The following is a 12144-nucleotide window of genomic DNA, read 5'->3' on the forward strand; positions in this document are numbered from 1 at the left end:
TACTAATATTTTCATTACACTTTTACGAGATTTGCCCTTTTAAATAACTAGTTCTTTTTGTATTTTCAATATCACTTTTAATTATATCTTTATTCTATCTTCGCTGTTTCCGTACATGTAAAATGTTTTGATCAGTCTGTTGTTTAGACTTAAGAAAATAATTGTTTTACATTGTTAGTTTAGTATACGGACTTAGAATTAACCTAAGTAACTTAGGTATCTCTTAAACTTACTAAAGTTTGCAAATATTGGAATTATACCGAAAATATTGATATCAACAACAATATTCAAATCATGAGTCAATGTACTGTAATTATTATAGGATTTACTTTCCTTTTGTATTGATTTACACCATTAACATTTGCAGTAACCTTGTTATATATTTTTGGCTCCATTAATTTATCAGCTAGATCTTAATTCTGTTTCATATAGTTAATAGAAAAGTGTAAAAACAAATTACACAACACTACTCTCCATGCAATTAATATTAATTTCCAGTTATTATAAGATATATAATAAGAGCGAAACTAAAAACTAAGTAATTACAATTAATCAAATATACGTTTCTGCTTATAAACATTTAAATATATTGTTTCAACAGTTGAGTGCCTTTGCTGTTAAGATATTTTGTATCATAATTTCAATAATATTTCACACAGTTCGGTCAGCATAGGCTGTTCAGGTTGGCCTGAAATATATATGTTAAGTTAATAATGCAAATCAGCTAAATGAAAAGTAGAATAAAAAATAATGACTTTCGATGTGCCAAATAGCATAACCAGTAGTGTTAACTAAAATAACAGCAAATAAATAATATAATATATCCTACTATAATATAATATGATATAACATAATATACCTTATTAAAATACGCATGGTTCTATAGATGCTTTTAGTGCGAGATTTAAAAGTGATAATTACCACAATGTAACCAACGTTTTGACGAACCGTCCTTCACTAGTTTTACTGACGCAATCCTCAACTTTATATCCTCACTGTTAGGCAAAAACAAATTACTTCTGAAACGAAATTTTCCCTGGAATTAAAATCATAGTCCTTATGTCTCCCATATTGTCTACAACGTTTTCCTGGAATTGGACTCATAGTTCTAATGTCTCCCATATTGTGTGCAACGTTTTCCTGGAATTAGACTCATAGTCCTCATGTCTCCCATATTGTGTGCAACGTTTTCCTCGAATTAGACTCATAGTCTTCATGTCTCCCATATTGTGTGCAACGTTTTCTTCTAATTGGACTCATAGTCCTCGTGTCTCCCCCATACTATATACCATGATTTGGTTGATTTTATCATATTACCTTAAAATACTAAAGTACAAATTTTAAATTTACTTTAGTCACCCTTTATTTACTACGGATCCTGCTTCAAGGTGTTTACACAATGGTAACTTGTTTAAGACCAGTCACGGTCACTTAAACTTAACATGTTTAGACAATGAATATGACGTGATGGAGACAAAAGGATATTGATTCTCCTCCTACGTGCGATATCTTGGGCCAGTGTCAAACGAAAAATGTTTCTTATTTATATACACCAACTAACGTTTGACGCACCAATAATGAATGTTCAAAAATAAAAACTTTGTATTATTGTAGTCAATAAAACATTGAAAATAAGAATGCGTATGAGAACAGCAGACAAACATTAAAATTACAGATCATACGTCAATACATTTACGATATAAACCATATGCTCTTAAACTACCTAGACTTTTATCTAGAGACTATTTTATACCTACGATCTTATAAGAAAGCAAGAAGAAAGTTATGCCTTTGTGCAGATCTGTTAATAAATACACTATACACGTTCCAGAGTTACTGACACTTATATACCTACGTACAAGCTGTAACTATAATACTTAAATAAAGATTTAATAATCGAGGAAAATCAAGTTATAGTTGGTGTTTTAGTGGATCTCTCCTGAAGAAACGGTAAAGGAGAACGTTGGTGTCCACTTAAAGAAAAAAATAACAACTCTTGTGTTATAAAATCGTTTATTAGAAGTTAATGAATAGTTACCAAGGTTTCATCAGCAAAAATGGTCATTTTACTCATTGAAAGTTATATAAGAAAAAGGCAAGCATGTAACAAGCGTAAAATGACGTATTAAAAACTGTGATTCAAAGTAAAAAAAATAATGCATTGCAAATTGCTCAATGCTATAACCACGGTGTTCTGTCTGGCATTAGGTGAAAGGTTAGAATAATTAGAACTCTGTCTGAATATCAGATAAACTCTTCCTGATTGGCTGTAATTCAAGATGAAATCTTCTGCCCGGAATTGATGTGTTGTGTAGGTAAACTTAGAGACTCTCAATGCACGTGTATCGTTTTTAAGAAGCCAATATAAACTAACAAATATCAGGATTAAATTTTTCATATGCAAGAACACCAGTTTCATTTTGGTTTTCTACAACATTAAACGTATCATAGTGATTATCAAAAAGCAAACAAATCTTGTAAGAAAATTTACAACCCATATCAGTGTCATTAAAAATTCGTAGTGGTATAAAGTAGGCTAGCACGTATACACATAGTAAGATAAAAGCTTAATCAATTAAACATAAATGTAAATTAGAATATATTTTGTTCTTAGATATTCGTTGCTAACTCATAAAGTAAGTGAAGATTATCAATTGAAATTTACAAATACTCAAAAATTGATGAGATAGATTAATTTGATCAATAATTTCCATTATAGTGGAAATATTTCAATTATAAAATTTTGATAATTAACTACTGAAACAGTAAACCTGATATAAAAAATAATCTTTGTTAATAATATGAAATGTATTATAAGATAAAGATTCTATTTTGACAGACAAGTATTTCTTTGTATTATATCTAAGTTTGCTTAGTATACTACATAACTGAAGAATCAACTATAATAAATTCAGTTAGCAAGTTCATATAAAGTTTTTTGTAGCCTAACCAAACAAAAATTTGAAACATCGTTCTATTTTTCAAGTCACAACTCTTTACAGAGTTATTCTTAAAAACATGTACTTTAAATGATCATCGTACGATCTTACAATAAATGTTTCTTCAAATGCAAATATTTTCTGGTAATTCAAATCGATCTCGTAAGAAACAAACAAAAGGTAAACATGTTTGTTTTGTTGGTTCAATGGATCGAAAAGCGTAGGTAGTTGTTCCGCTACTTCCGTGTCCATACATTAGAATCTTACATATTCACAAAACCATAAAACCTCATAGATGGAAATGTTATATAGACGACATATTTTTCGTTTGAACATCCGGTCTTAAATCACTTTAATAAATTATCACACATGCAAACTCCTTTCACAAAACAATTAAGTTTACCTGTCATTACTCGCCTTTCCAGATTAACTTTCTGGGATATCACTGTTTTTCTAAAAGACGGAATTTTGCTTACTATATTACTACAAAATACCTATAGACAGACCAAAATAACTACAGACAGACAAAAATACCTACAGGTAGACCAAAACACCTTCACTATAGACTCTGTCACCTCTCTCAAACAACACGAAACATTACCTACAATCAAGCTCTTATAATAAATAAAATATGCTCAGATGAAACAGAGTACAGAAAATACACCAATCATCTAAAACAAACCACGTTACAAAGAGAATTTAAAGATACCGAAATCGACAAATAAATTGAATAACTAAAAACACTCAACGAAAAAAATATCCTAAATTATAGCAACACTAAACTTTTAAATATAGTTATTCTTGTTATTACCTATCAGATTAGACTCAGAAACGTTTCAAATTCTGAAAAAAAAAAAAAAAATCCCCAACTGTTCTACGATTGTCTTAAGTAGATATTTTCTGAAGTTTCCATTGTCTTTTCGAAAAACAGAAGTCTAAAAGATATTCTTGTTCACACAAAAGTGAATTACATCCCACCCAAAAATGATTGTCGTCCATGCAATAAAGCCCTTTGTCAAACCTGTAAATTCATAAAACCATTGACTCATTTTCGGACAAGCACAATAAAAAAAATTAAAATATCCAAAAAGTCACTTGTGAAAAAAGATACCATTTCGTGATGACGAGGAACCCACTTGAAGTAAAATGTATTCTCAATACGACTGTTATGGATATTAAAACTTTAATTGAAATAAAGTACAGAACAATATTTCGATCTTCGTAGATCATATTCAGGTTAACCCATCTTAAGAATAAAAAAATATCATTTATCTTATACAGTGTAAAAAATGCAATCATCAGTATGTAGGACATACACAAACAACTCTTAGATAACGTTTCAACAGCCATAAATATTCTATTAACACTGAAAAATATCTCCCTGTTGCTCAACACTTTAATCAACCTGGTCATTCTATTAAGTATGTTACTCTCATCGGCATTGAAACTGGATTCAAAACTAAACGATAAAAAATAAAAGAAGCTTATTGGATTGTTAATCTAAACACTGTTTAACATTGCGGAACTAATTTGGTTCTTGGAATCAGTGATCTCAGATATTAGCTTCGTCTCTGTCAGAAAAGTAATTGTTATTTTTTGCTTATTTTTTCATGTAATATGAAAACTGAATTTCCTAGACTTTCTATTTGTTTAAGATAATTTTTCATTTTTTTTATAAATTGATCAGTATAACATATCATATTCAATTAGTTTCTAGGTATCACCTTCATTTTACTTAAACATTTAAGTATAGTTTTAAATATACATATATTCATACATTTATAAAGTTAAATATCCTTAACATCTTTTCACATACACTCTCACCATTGGCTACATTATATCGGAAATAAGACGTTTACAACACTATATAGAAAAACAGAGACTTCCTGGAAACCGGATGACCTCATGATGTCACTAAACTTTCTTTATATATATATATCGCTCATTCCATTACACAACCTTTCCCAATTTGCCTCTGAAGAAGAAAGGCCTACCTTTCGAAATCGCTCGGATTATACGGTTATAGCAAAAGTAAATAAAAAAAAATAATTTAGGTATGTTTTACTAGCAAGTCAGAGTAAAAATACTTCAAACAGGTAGAATACGAGCACGTTAGAAACTAACATAATGGAATAAGACGAGTATGTTATATTAACATGATTCTGAACGCGTAAATCAGAAATCATATAAAACTATAAAAAATATATATAGTTAAGGTGAAACCAGAGCCGTATGTATCGATATATATATATATACATACCTTAAAATACAGGTATCTTAACTTGGAATACTAACATATTAAAAATATACAAACAATATATACGACCAATTATAGAATACGCTTGTCCAGCCTGGATCAATGTTACACCTAAGAAACTTAAAATTAAACTACATAAACACCAAAATACAGTACTTACTAGTGCATATACAGTTCTCCGCTCAACAAACTCAAAATTCCTACATAAATATGCAAACATACAACCACTTCATAACAGACTTCTAAGCACATCATTCACGTACTTTAAGAAAATATTTTAAAAACGAAATATTATAAGCATTAGATCGCTATATCATACGAAATAAAAATGAGTCTAAGTACCTCTCGCCTTGAATATATGACATAAATTTAGTAATATGCCATCTACTGCTAGACCTACATAATTCATCATTTTGTTGCCTATTATATAGTTTATTAAAAAGGGTATTTATGTAAATACACTTAGATTAAGCCAACAATATGGAAAATATTAGAATATATTGACTATTTATATAGCGAGTGTGTTCCATTGTAAACGATGAACGTTCAAATATAAATTGACATGATCGTGATACGGGGTTTGAATTCATATCATTAATTTTTGAGAAAGAAATACCCTCTTTTATGTTACCCTCAACATTTATCACTTACTTGCCTGAATAAACAGTTTCCAAAATAAGTTGAAAATCAAATCTATTATTAGTACGAGTGGAATGTTAGAAAAATACATTGTTTAAAATCAAGTGATAAAATTTAAGACGAAATTAAAAGTAATAAACTACAATCGCTTAGTATGATGCTACAAAATGGTAGTTATGTTCACACTGAAAACTAAAATTTTGTATATAGTTGGTTTTATTAAGGGAAATCTTGCCGTAATAATCTTTGGACACTCTTTGAAGAGATTTCTCCTTATAGAGACGAGAATACGGGTGTGAATTTCGGATATTTGGATCTTCAAGAAGTATTTCACAAAGTACTACATAAAAGGTCTTTTAGAAAGTCAAAAAATCTATAGATCGGCTTAATGGATAGAAAATTGGCTGGATGGTAAAAAATAGAGGGTCATTATAAATACAACTGAGTCAAAACGGATTGATGCTAGAGATGGGGTATATCAGTACTCAGTCTTAGGGCCTTTGTTCTTTCTGATTCACATCAACGTCACAGAAAATAAATTATCTTAATCTGATGATAATATTAAGGTTTTGATGTTACTGGCTGTGAGGAAGATACTGCTGCTTTACAAAAGGATTTGGATTGTTCGATGAGTTGTTTAAGTAAATAGCTTTTAATTATAAGTATAAGGTAGTGCAACTGATATATATCGTAATTTGAATTGTGAGTGTAATTTTGATTCGAATAACTTGAACAGTTTTATGGAAGAAAAACTTGTGGTGTCCATTTGACCAGTCTCTTATGCCACCCAAGCAATATATGGTGTTGCAAGTGGCAAATCAAATATGATTTTAGATTGTATACCTACAGAAATCTTGAATAAAAGTCTAAAGAAGTTATAATTTCATTGTATAAATCTTTGGTTAGGTCACGTTCAGTTATAAGTTCCTTACCTTAAGAAGGACCTTGATTTCTCAGAGAAGGGCTCCTGTGATAATATCTGAAATGGAAAGGTTATCGTAAGAGAACAGGTTAAGTTCTCTGAAACTATGTTCTCTGAGAAAAAAAAGAGTTAGTGGGGATCTGATTTTAGCTGTTTAACATTCTCAAGTGAATTGACAGTGTTGATGCAACATCTCTTTTTTTTGTACTTGAGAATAGTGGGACAAAGAGGCATGAGTATTATTTTTGGTATAGTAGAAGTTATCTTCAACTAAGATAGCTTTATCTTTCTAATAGAGTGGTTGGTGTTTGGAATGAAATGACTTCGGATGTATTTTCATTTTAAAGCTTAGTTTAATCAATAGGATGGCGTAGATGGATCAATAGGTCCCTTGTTCACTTTACATTATATGTATGGTTAAATATACATTTGGTCATTGAGAATGTCTTAACTCCGTGTAGAAATCTCATGCATTTTTAAATATAATACTTTAATGTAAATGAATAATAACATACGTTATGCTTGTTATGGTACGGCTAAATTAATAACTACTTCGGTTTAGAAACTCAATTGATACATAATGTGATATCATATTTGCTTTATAATATTTTAAATTTAAGGTGGGTGTTCTATACTACACGATAACTTTTATACTACAGACTAATGTTCAATATCAGGGCAGTATTTGTCAACATTTAAAAAAAAAAACAATGTCGCTTTTGTGTAAATATTAATGACAATAGTAAATCCACTACAGTAGTGTGTTTAACTTTGACAGAAATTCTTCTAATAGGAAAAATCTCTCTCGAAGACTCAATTAAGATAACACTTACTTTGTTTAACATGTCTTTGGAGCTGTAACACTGATATAAATTCTTCATCGTGATGTGGCATAACTGTTCGTACTTATGAGATTAATATAAAAAAAATATTTCAAATGTAAGTTCCAGTAAAGTTATGCAATTTTTCTTTTCATATTCATAAATCTTGCGCGTAGAGTTATTCAAACAGGAATAACATAAATCATGTCATTATACATGTAAACAAAAATATTGCACCTCTACTAGCATGAAATTTGGACATACGAAATGAAAAAAAAAACATAATTTCAAACAATAATGTCTTACTTGTGACCTTGTTTAAGATACACATCAATAATCCGATCAGAGGATAATTTGATAAGACAGTTTTTTGTTACATAGAATTTAAATATAATTGACAGGTGCCATTTATACACACGAATATTTTTTTCACTGCCTTCGATAAGATAACAGTTGCAAATTCTTAACTGTCAAATTTTGAAATTTTTCATAACCTGAAAGTGATTAACAATCTCAAACGTCAACCTCTCAAGTTTCCTGTAATATTACGACCTGATATTAATATATTGTCAACGTGTGTATGTTTTCTTATAGCAAAGCGTTATCTGCTGAGCACACCGAGGGGAATCGAACCCCTGATGCTTGCGTTGCAAATCCGTAGACTTACCACTGTACTACCGCGGGGGGTTATTGGGAAGGTATTTCAAATTTGTTCTTGAGCTTTTCAATGTACGCTCAATGCGTTGCAAATTGTTATACGTCCTCATAGCAACCTGATGACACAGGGCCGTGGTCCTATAATAGGTGTATAGTATTTGTATCTCAGAACAGCTGTTCTCTGTTTATCAATAAAAGTGATAATACCAATACTAGCCGTTCTGAGATACATTTTTATTTCAAGTGGGTTTCTCATCATCAAGGTATATAGTATTTATTGTGTTCTATTAAAGTTTCTACTCGAGTGTTCGTCTTCAAATATAGGCCAAAATAGCTATAAGAATAGATTCTTTTGTGGTTGGTGTAGAATTTAGAAATTAAATAAATGAAAAAGGGTAGAGCCGATACCGTTTTCTTTTATATTACTATCCTAACATTTGTGCTAAGGATCTCTCATAGAAAGATAATCATCTTGTTTCAATTAGTTTTTAATTCTCTGTTGTGCTTATCTTTAGTTGCTTTACTTTGCCTTTTGCCTCAAAGTTGGACTAGTTACCTATCAGCATGATTTATTTATTTATTTGTTTTTTTAATGATTTGAGTTACGCAGCGATATATAATTCGTACGAAGCAAATGGAGTAAAATATACGAAAAATAAATTAATATTGCTTTCTGACTTATGCGAGTTTCTTATTATTAAGAGCACTTAACTGTATGCTGCACTTTATGCAAAGATCTCATTGAATATTGTATATCGATTGAATGTTCTGTGTATGTTAGTAGAAGTATTTTAAAAAAACAGACAAAACTGCGTCTCTCAAATATAACGTTTTTTTTTAATCAATTATGTGCCAAACATCGTCAAGTGATTAGTGCGTTCGAGCTGTGAATCTTAGGTTTAAAGGCTTGTGCTTCTATGGTGCAATAAATTCGCGTCAGATTGACAGCCAAATACCACTTTTATGGGTGTAGATAGTCCTCAAGTAGCTTTGGGGCGAACTTAACATGCAAACAAATAAACTTGCTTTTCGGTCAGCTAAACGTAACCCAAGGGTTGGCAGTGGACGGTGCTGACTAAAAATTACCTTCCGTCTAGTCTATAAAATAAAAATTTGGGACGGCTATTAGCTCTCTCTGTAGTTTCGCGCGAATGTTGTAAAATAAACCAACACATATACAAAGGAAAACTTTTCTCTCATTCATTTGTAATACCTAAAGAAAAAGCATATTTAATAAAATCTAAAATAAATTCAAAATAATAAAAACTATTAATGTTGGTTTGTTTTGAATTTCGCGCGAAGCTACACGAGGGCTATCTGCGCTAGCCTCCCTAATTTAGCAGTGCAACACTAGAGAGAAGGCAGTTAGTCACCACCACCCACACCTAGCTCTTGGGCTACTCATTTACTAATGAATAGTGGGATTGACCATCATATTATAACGTTCCCATGGGTGAAAGAGCGAGCATGTTTGATGTGACGGGGATTCGAACCCGCAATCACGGATTACGAATCGAGTACGCTAACCACCTGGCCATGCTGAGCCTGTTAAACTTGAATTTTTCAGTACATATTATTATTAAAGCAGGTTAAAGTATAGCTTTAAGCAAAACAATTTTCATGTGTCTTGCTCTATAGATTCATACAGCAATTGAATGTGCTGGGACAGCAGTAAGTCTATGGATTTACAACGCTAATATCAGGGGTTCGATTCTCCTCCGTGGACACAGCAAATAGTCCGATGTGGCTTTGTTATAAGAAAAACACACACAACCACTGTAGATTTTACAAACGATACTCTGATGCACCCGTCCTACATCCCAGGGCATGAAGATCGAATGTTGGGCTTGATTTAGTAAAATAAATCGAGAATGTTCATTTTTATATATACATATATATATAATTTATTTCACGCACAATTTATGTGACAATTTCTTGCAAAAGACTAACTAATGCATATTTATTTTAATATTTGTGTATGTTATGGTTTAATATATATTTAGAAATGCCTGCAACTTATATTCCTAAATGTATATTGCGAAAATTCCGCCTGTTCTTTAAATTTCTAGAAGCTTCTCAGTCATAAGAATTAATAATGTATATATCTACGTAAATACCAGTATTGTTTGGCCAACTGAACTTTCTAAAACTTCACCTTCAAGTTTATAAATCGCAAAACGCAGGGAGAGAGTTTAATATATTGTTGGGTTGTTACATTCAGTATACTATAAACTTTGGAAGCTATAATTGTGATAAACGCTTATTAATCGGAAAAGTACAGATATTTGACCAGGAACATTTACAGATTTCGAGCAATACAAGCCGATTAAATTCAGATAACTAATTTCAAACGTTAGTATATCTACGAGGACACTAGATAATTTTGTCTTTAAAAAATTATACGTGCTCAGTGAAGCAGTCAGCTAGCTTTCCCGTCAAGTGAATTGTTCCTGTGTATCGACATGGAATTTATTCGCTTTCTGTTTGGTGCCGCGGGGATTCGCACTTGCGACCGTCAGATTACGAGTCGAACGTCTTAACCACCTAGCAATGTCGGCCCGAAAAAATTGTTAATTCATTATCTTTGTAACATTATTAATTATGTGACCATGACCCATAATCTTGAATATATGACTGAGAAAAGAAAGTATTTATATATTCACCTAACTAAAACTAGTGATAAATTCTATGTGACCATAAATAAAGATACTTAGCAATAAATAAACATCTTTCTTCAGTATAATTTATCTCGCCAAATATTCTTTTGTCTTAACAGTGTATATTTATGGAAATTATATTTAATCATTATTGCATTAAATGAATTTTAAAAATATGAAATTAAACTTAAATGATTAAGGCACATTTCGGTTAACAAGCATAGTGAGAGTTCAACAGACCAGTCTGAATCCAGACGAACAAATTACATTTTAGCATACGTTTTCACGTCATTTTCAAGAAGCGATAGTCGCTTTCATCCTTGATTTTGACCTGCCACATGTCACACTATACTTTAGACACGTGATTGATAAACTGGGTGATATATGTAATTTTCTCTGAGACACTGAGAATTTATATCATACATATACGTAACAATATAGTTTGTGTTTCACACTTTTTGCTTCGTAATAAAAACTTTACAACAAACTATATATACAGTAAATTATTTGGACATCCAAAATGCATATTTAGAATAAATGTAGATATTACGCGCTAAAGGAACCCTGGGTACGTTATAGAATAGTTTGTTTGCCTTTTAATGGCACGATGGTAAGCCTATGGACTTATAGTGCTGAAAACGGGTTTCGATACTCGTAGTTTGCACAGCGCTAATAGCTTACTTACAAAATAACTAGTCTTTCTATAATACAAGACATTGTATCAAAATTTAGGATAATTATTTTGTAAACATGTTCATTTATAATAGCTGATCTGAAGTGGTTTTTATAAAAGCGGATTTTGTTTGTTAGCACTGATAAATCTATCATTTCTTTTGATAGGCATAATCTGTAAATCTTGTCTGTAATAAAATTATTACCTGTTCTTTTGTAAAAGAAAAAAAGTTAACCGTGAGTTTAAAAGTAATAGTAATGGTTATGGTATAGATGCAAAAAGGTATACTCATCTAATTTAAAACATCTAATAATATACGGCGTGAATTTATTAATTAAATTCAATGAATTTATTACGTATGGTTTGTTTGTTTGTTATTAAGGATAAAGCTTCACAAAGGGCTACCTGTGCTCTGCCCGCTAGGGGCATCGAAACCCAGTTTCTAGTGGTATAAGTCCGCGGACATACCACTGTGACAATTCGATATGGCAAGTAAATACAGGTACATTGTGCAAATAAATATTCCACATTTCTTTATCTTACTCCAGTGGGTTTCACATGTATTTCTATTACCATACT

The 12144-nt window shown here is 31.0% G+C and overlaps 1 long non-coding RNA gene across 1 annotated transcript in view; it reads left to right on the forward strand.

The window, feature by feature from the left end:
• The window catches only part of LOC143237389 (uncharacterized), a 39532-nt gene that overhangs the window by 13067 nt on the left and 14321 nt on the right, over positions 1–12144 (forward strand). The window lies entirely within an intron of this gene.

This window comes from Tachypleus tridentatus, chromosome 13, assembly GCF_004210375.1.
Source record: "Tachypleus tridentatus isolate NWPU-2018 chromosome 13, ASM421037v1, whole genome shotgun sequence".
Classification (NCBI taxonomy): domain Eukaryota; kingdom Metazoa; phylum Arthropoda; class Merostomata; order Xiphosura; family Limulidae; genus Tachypleus; species Tachypleus tridentatus.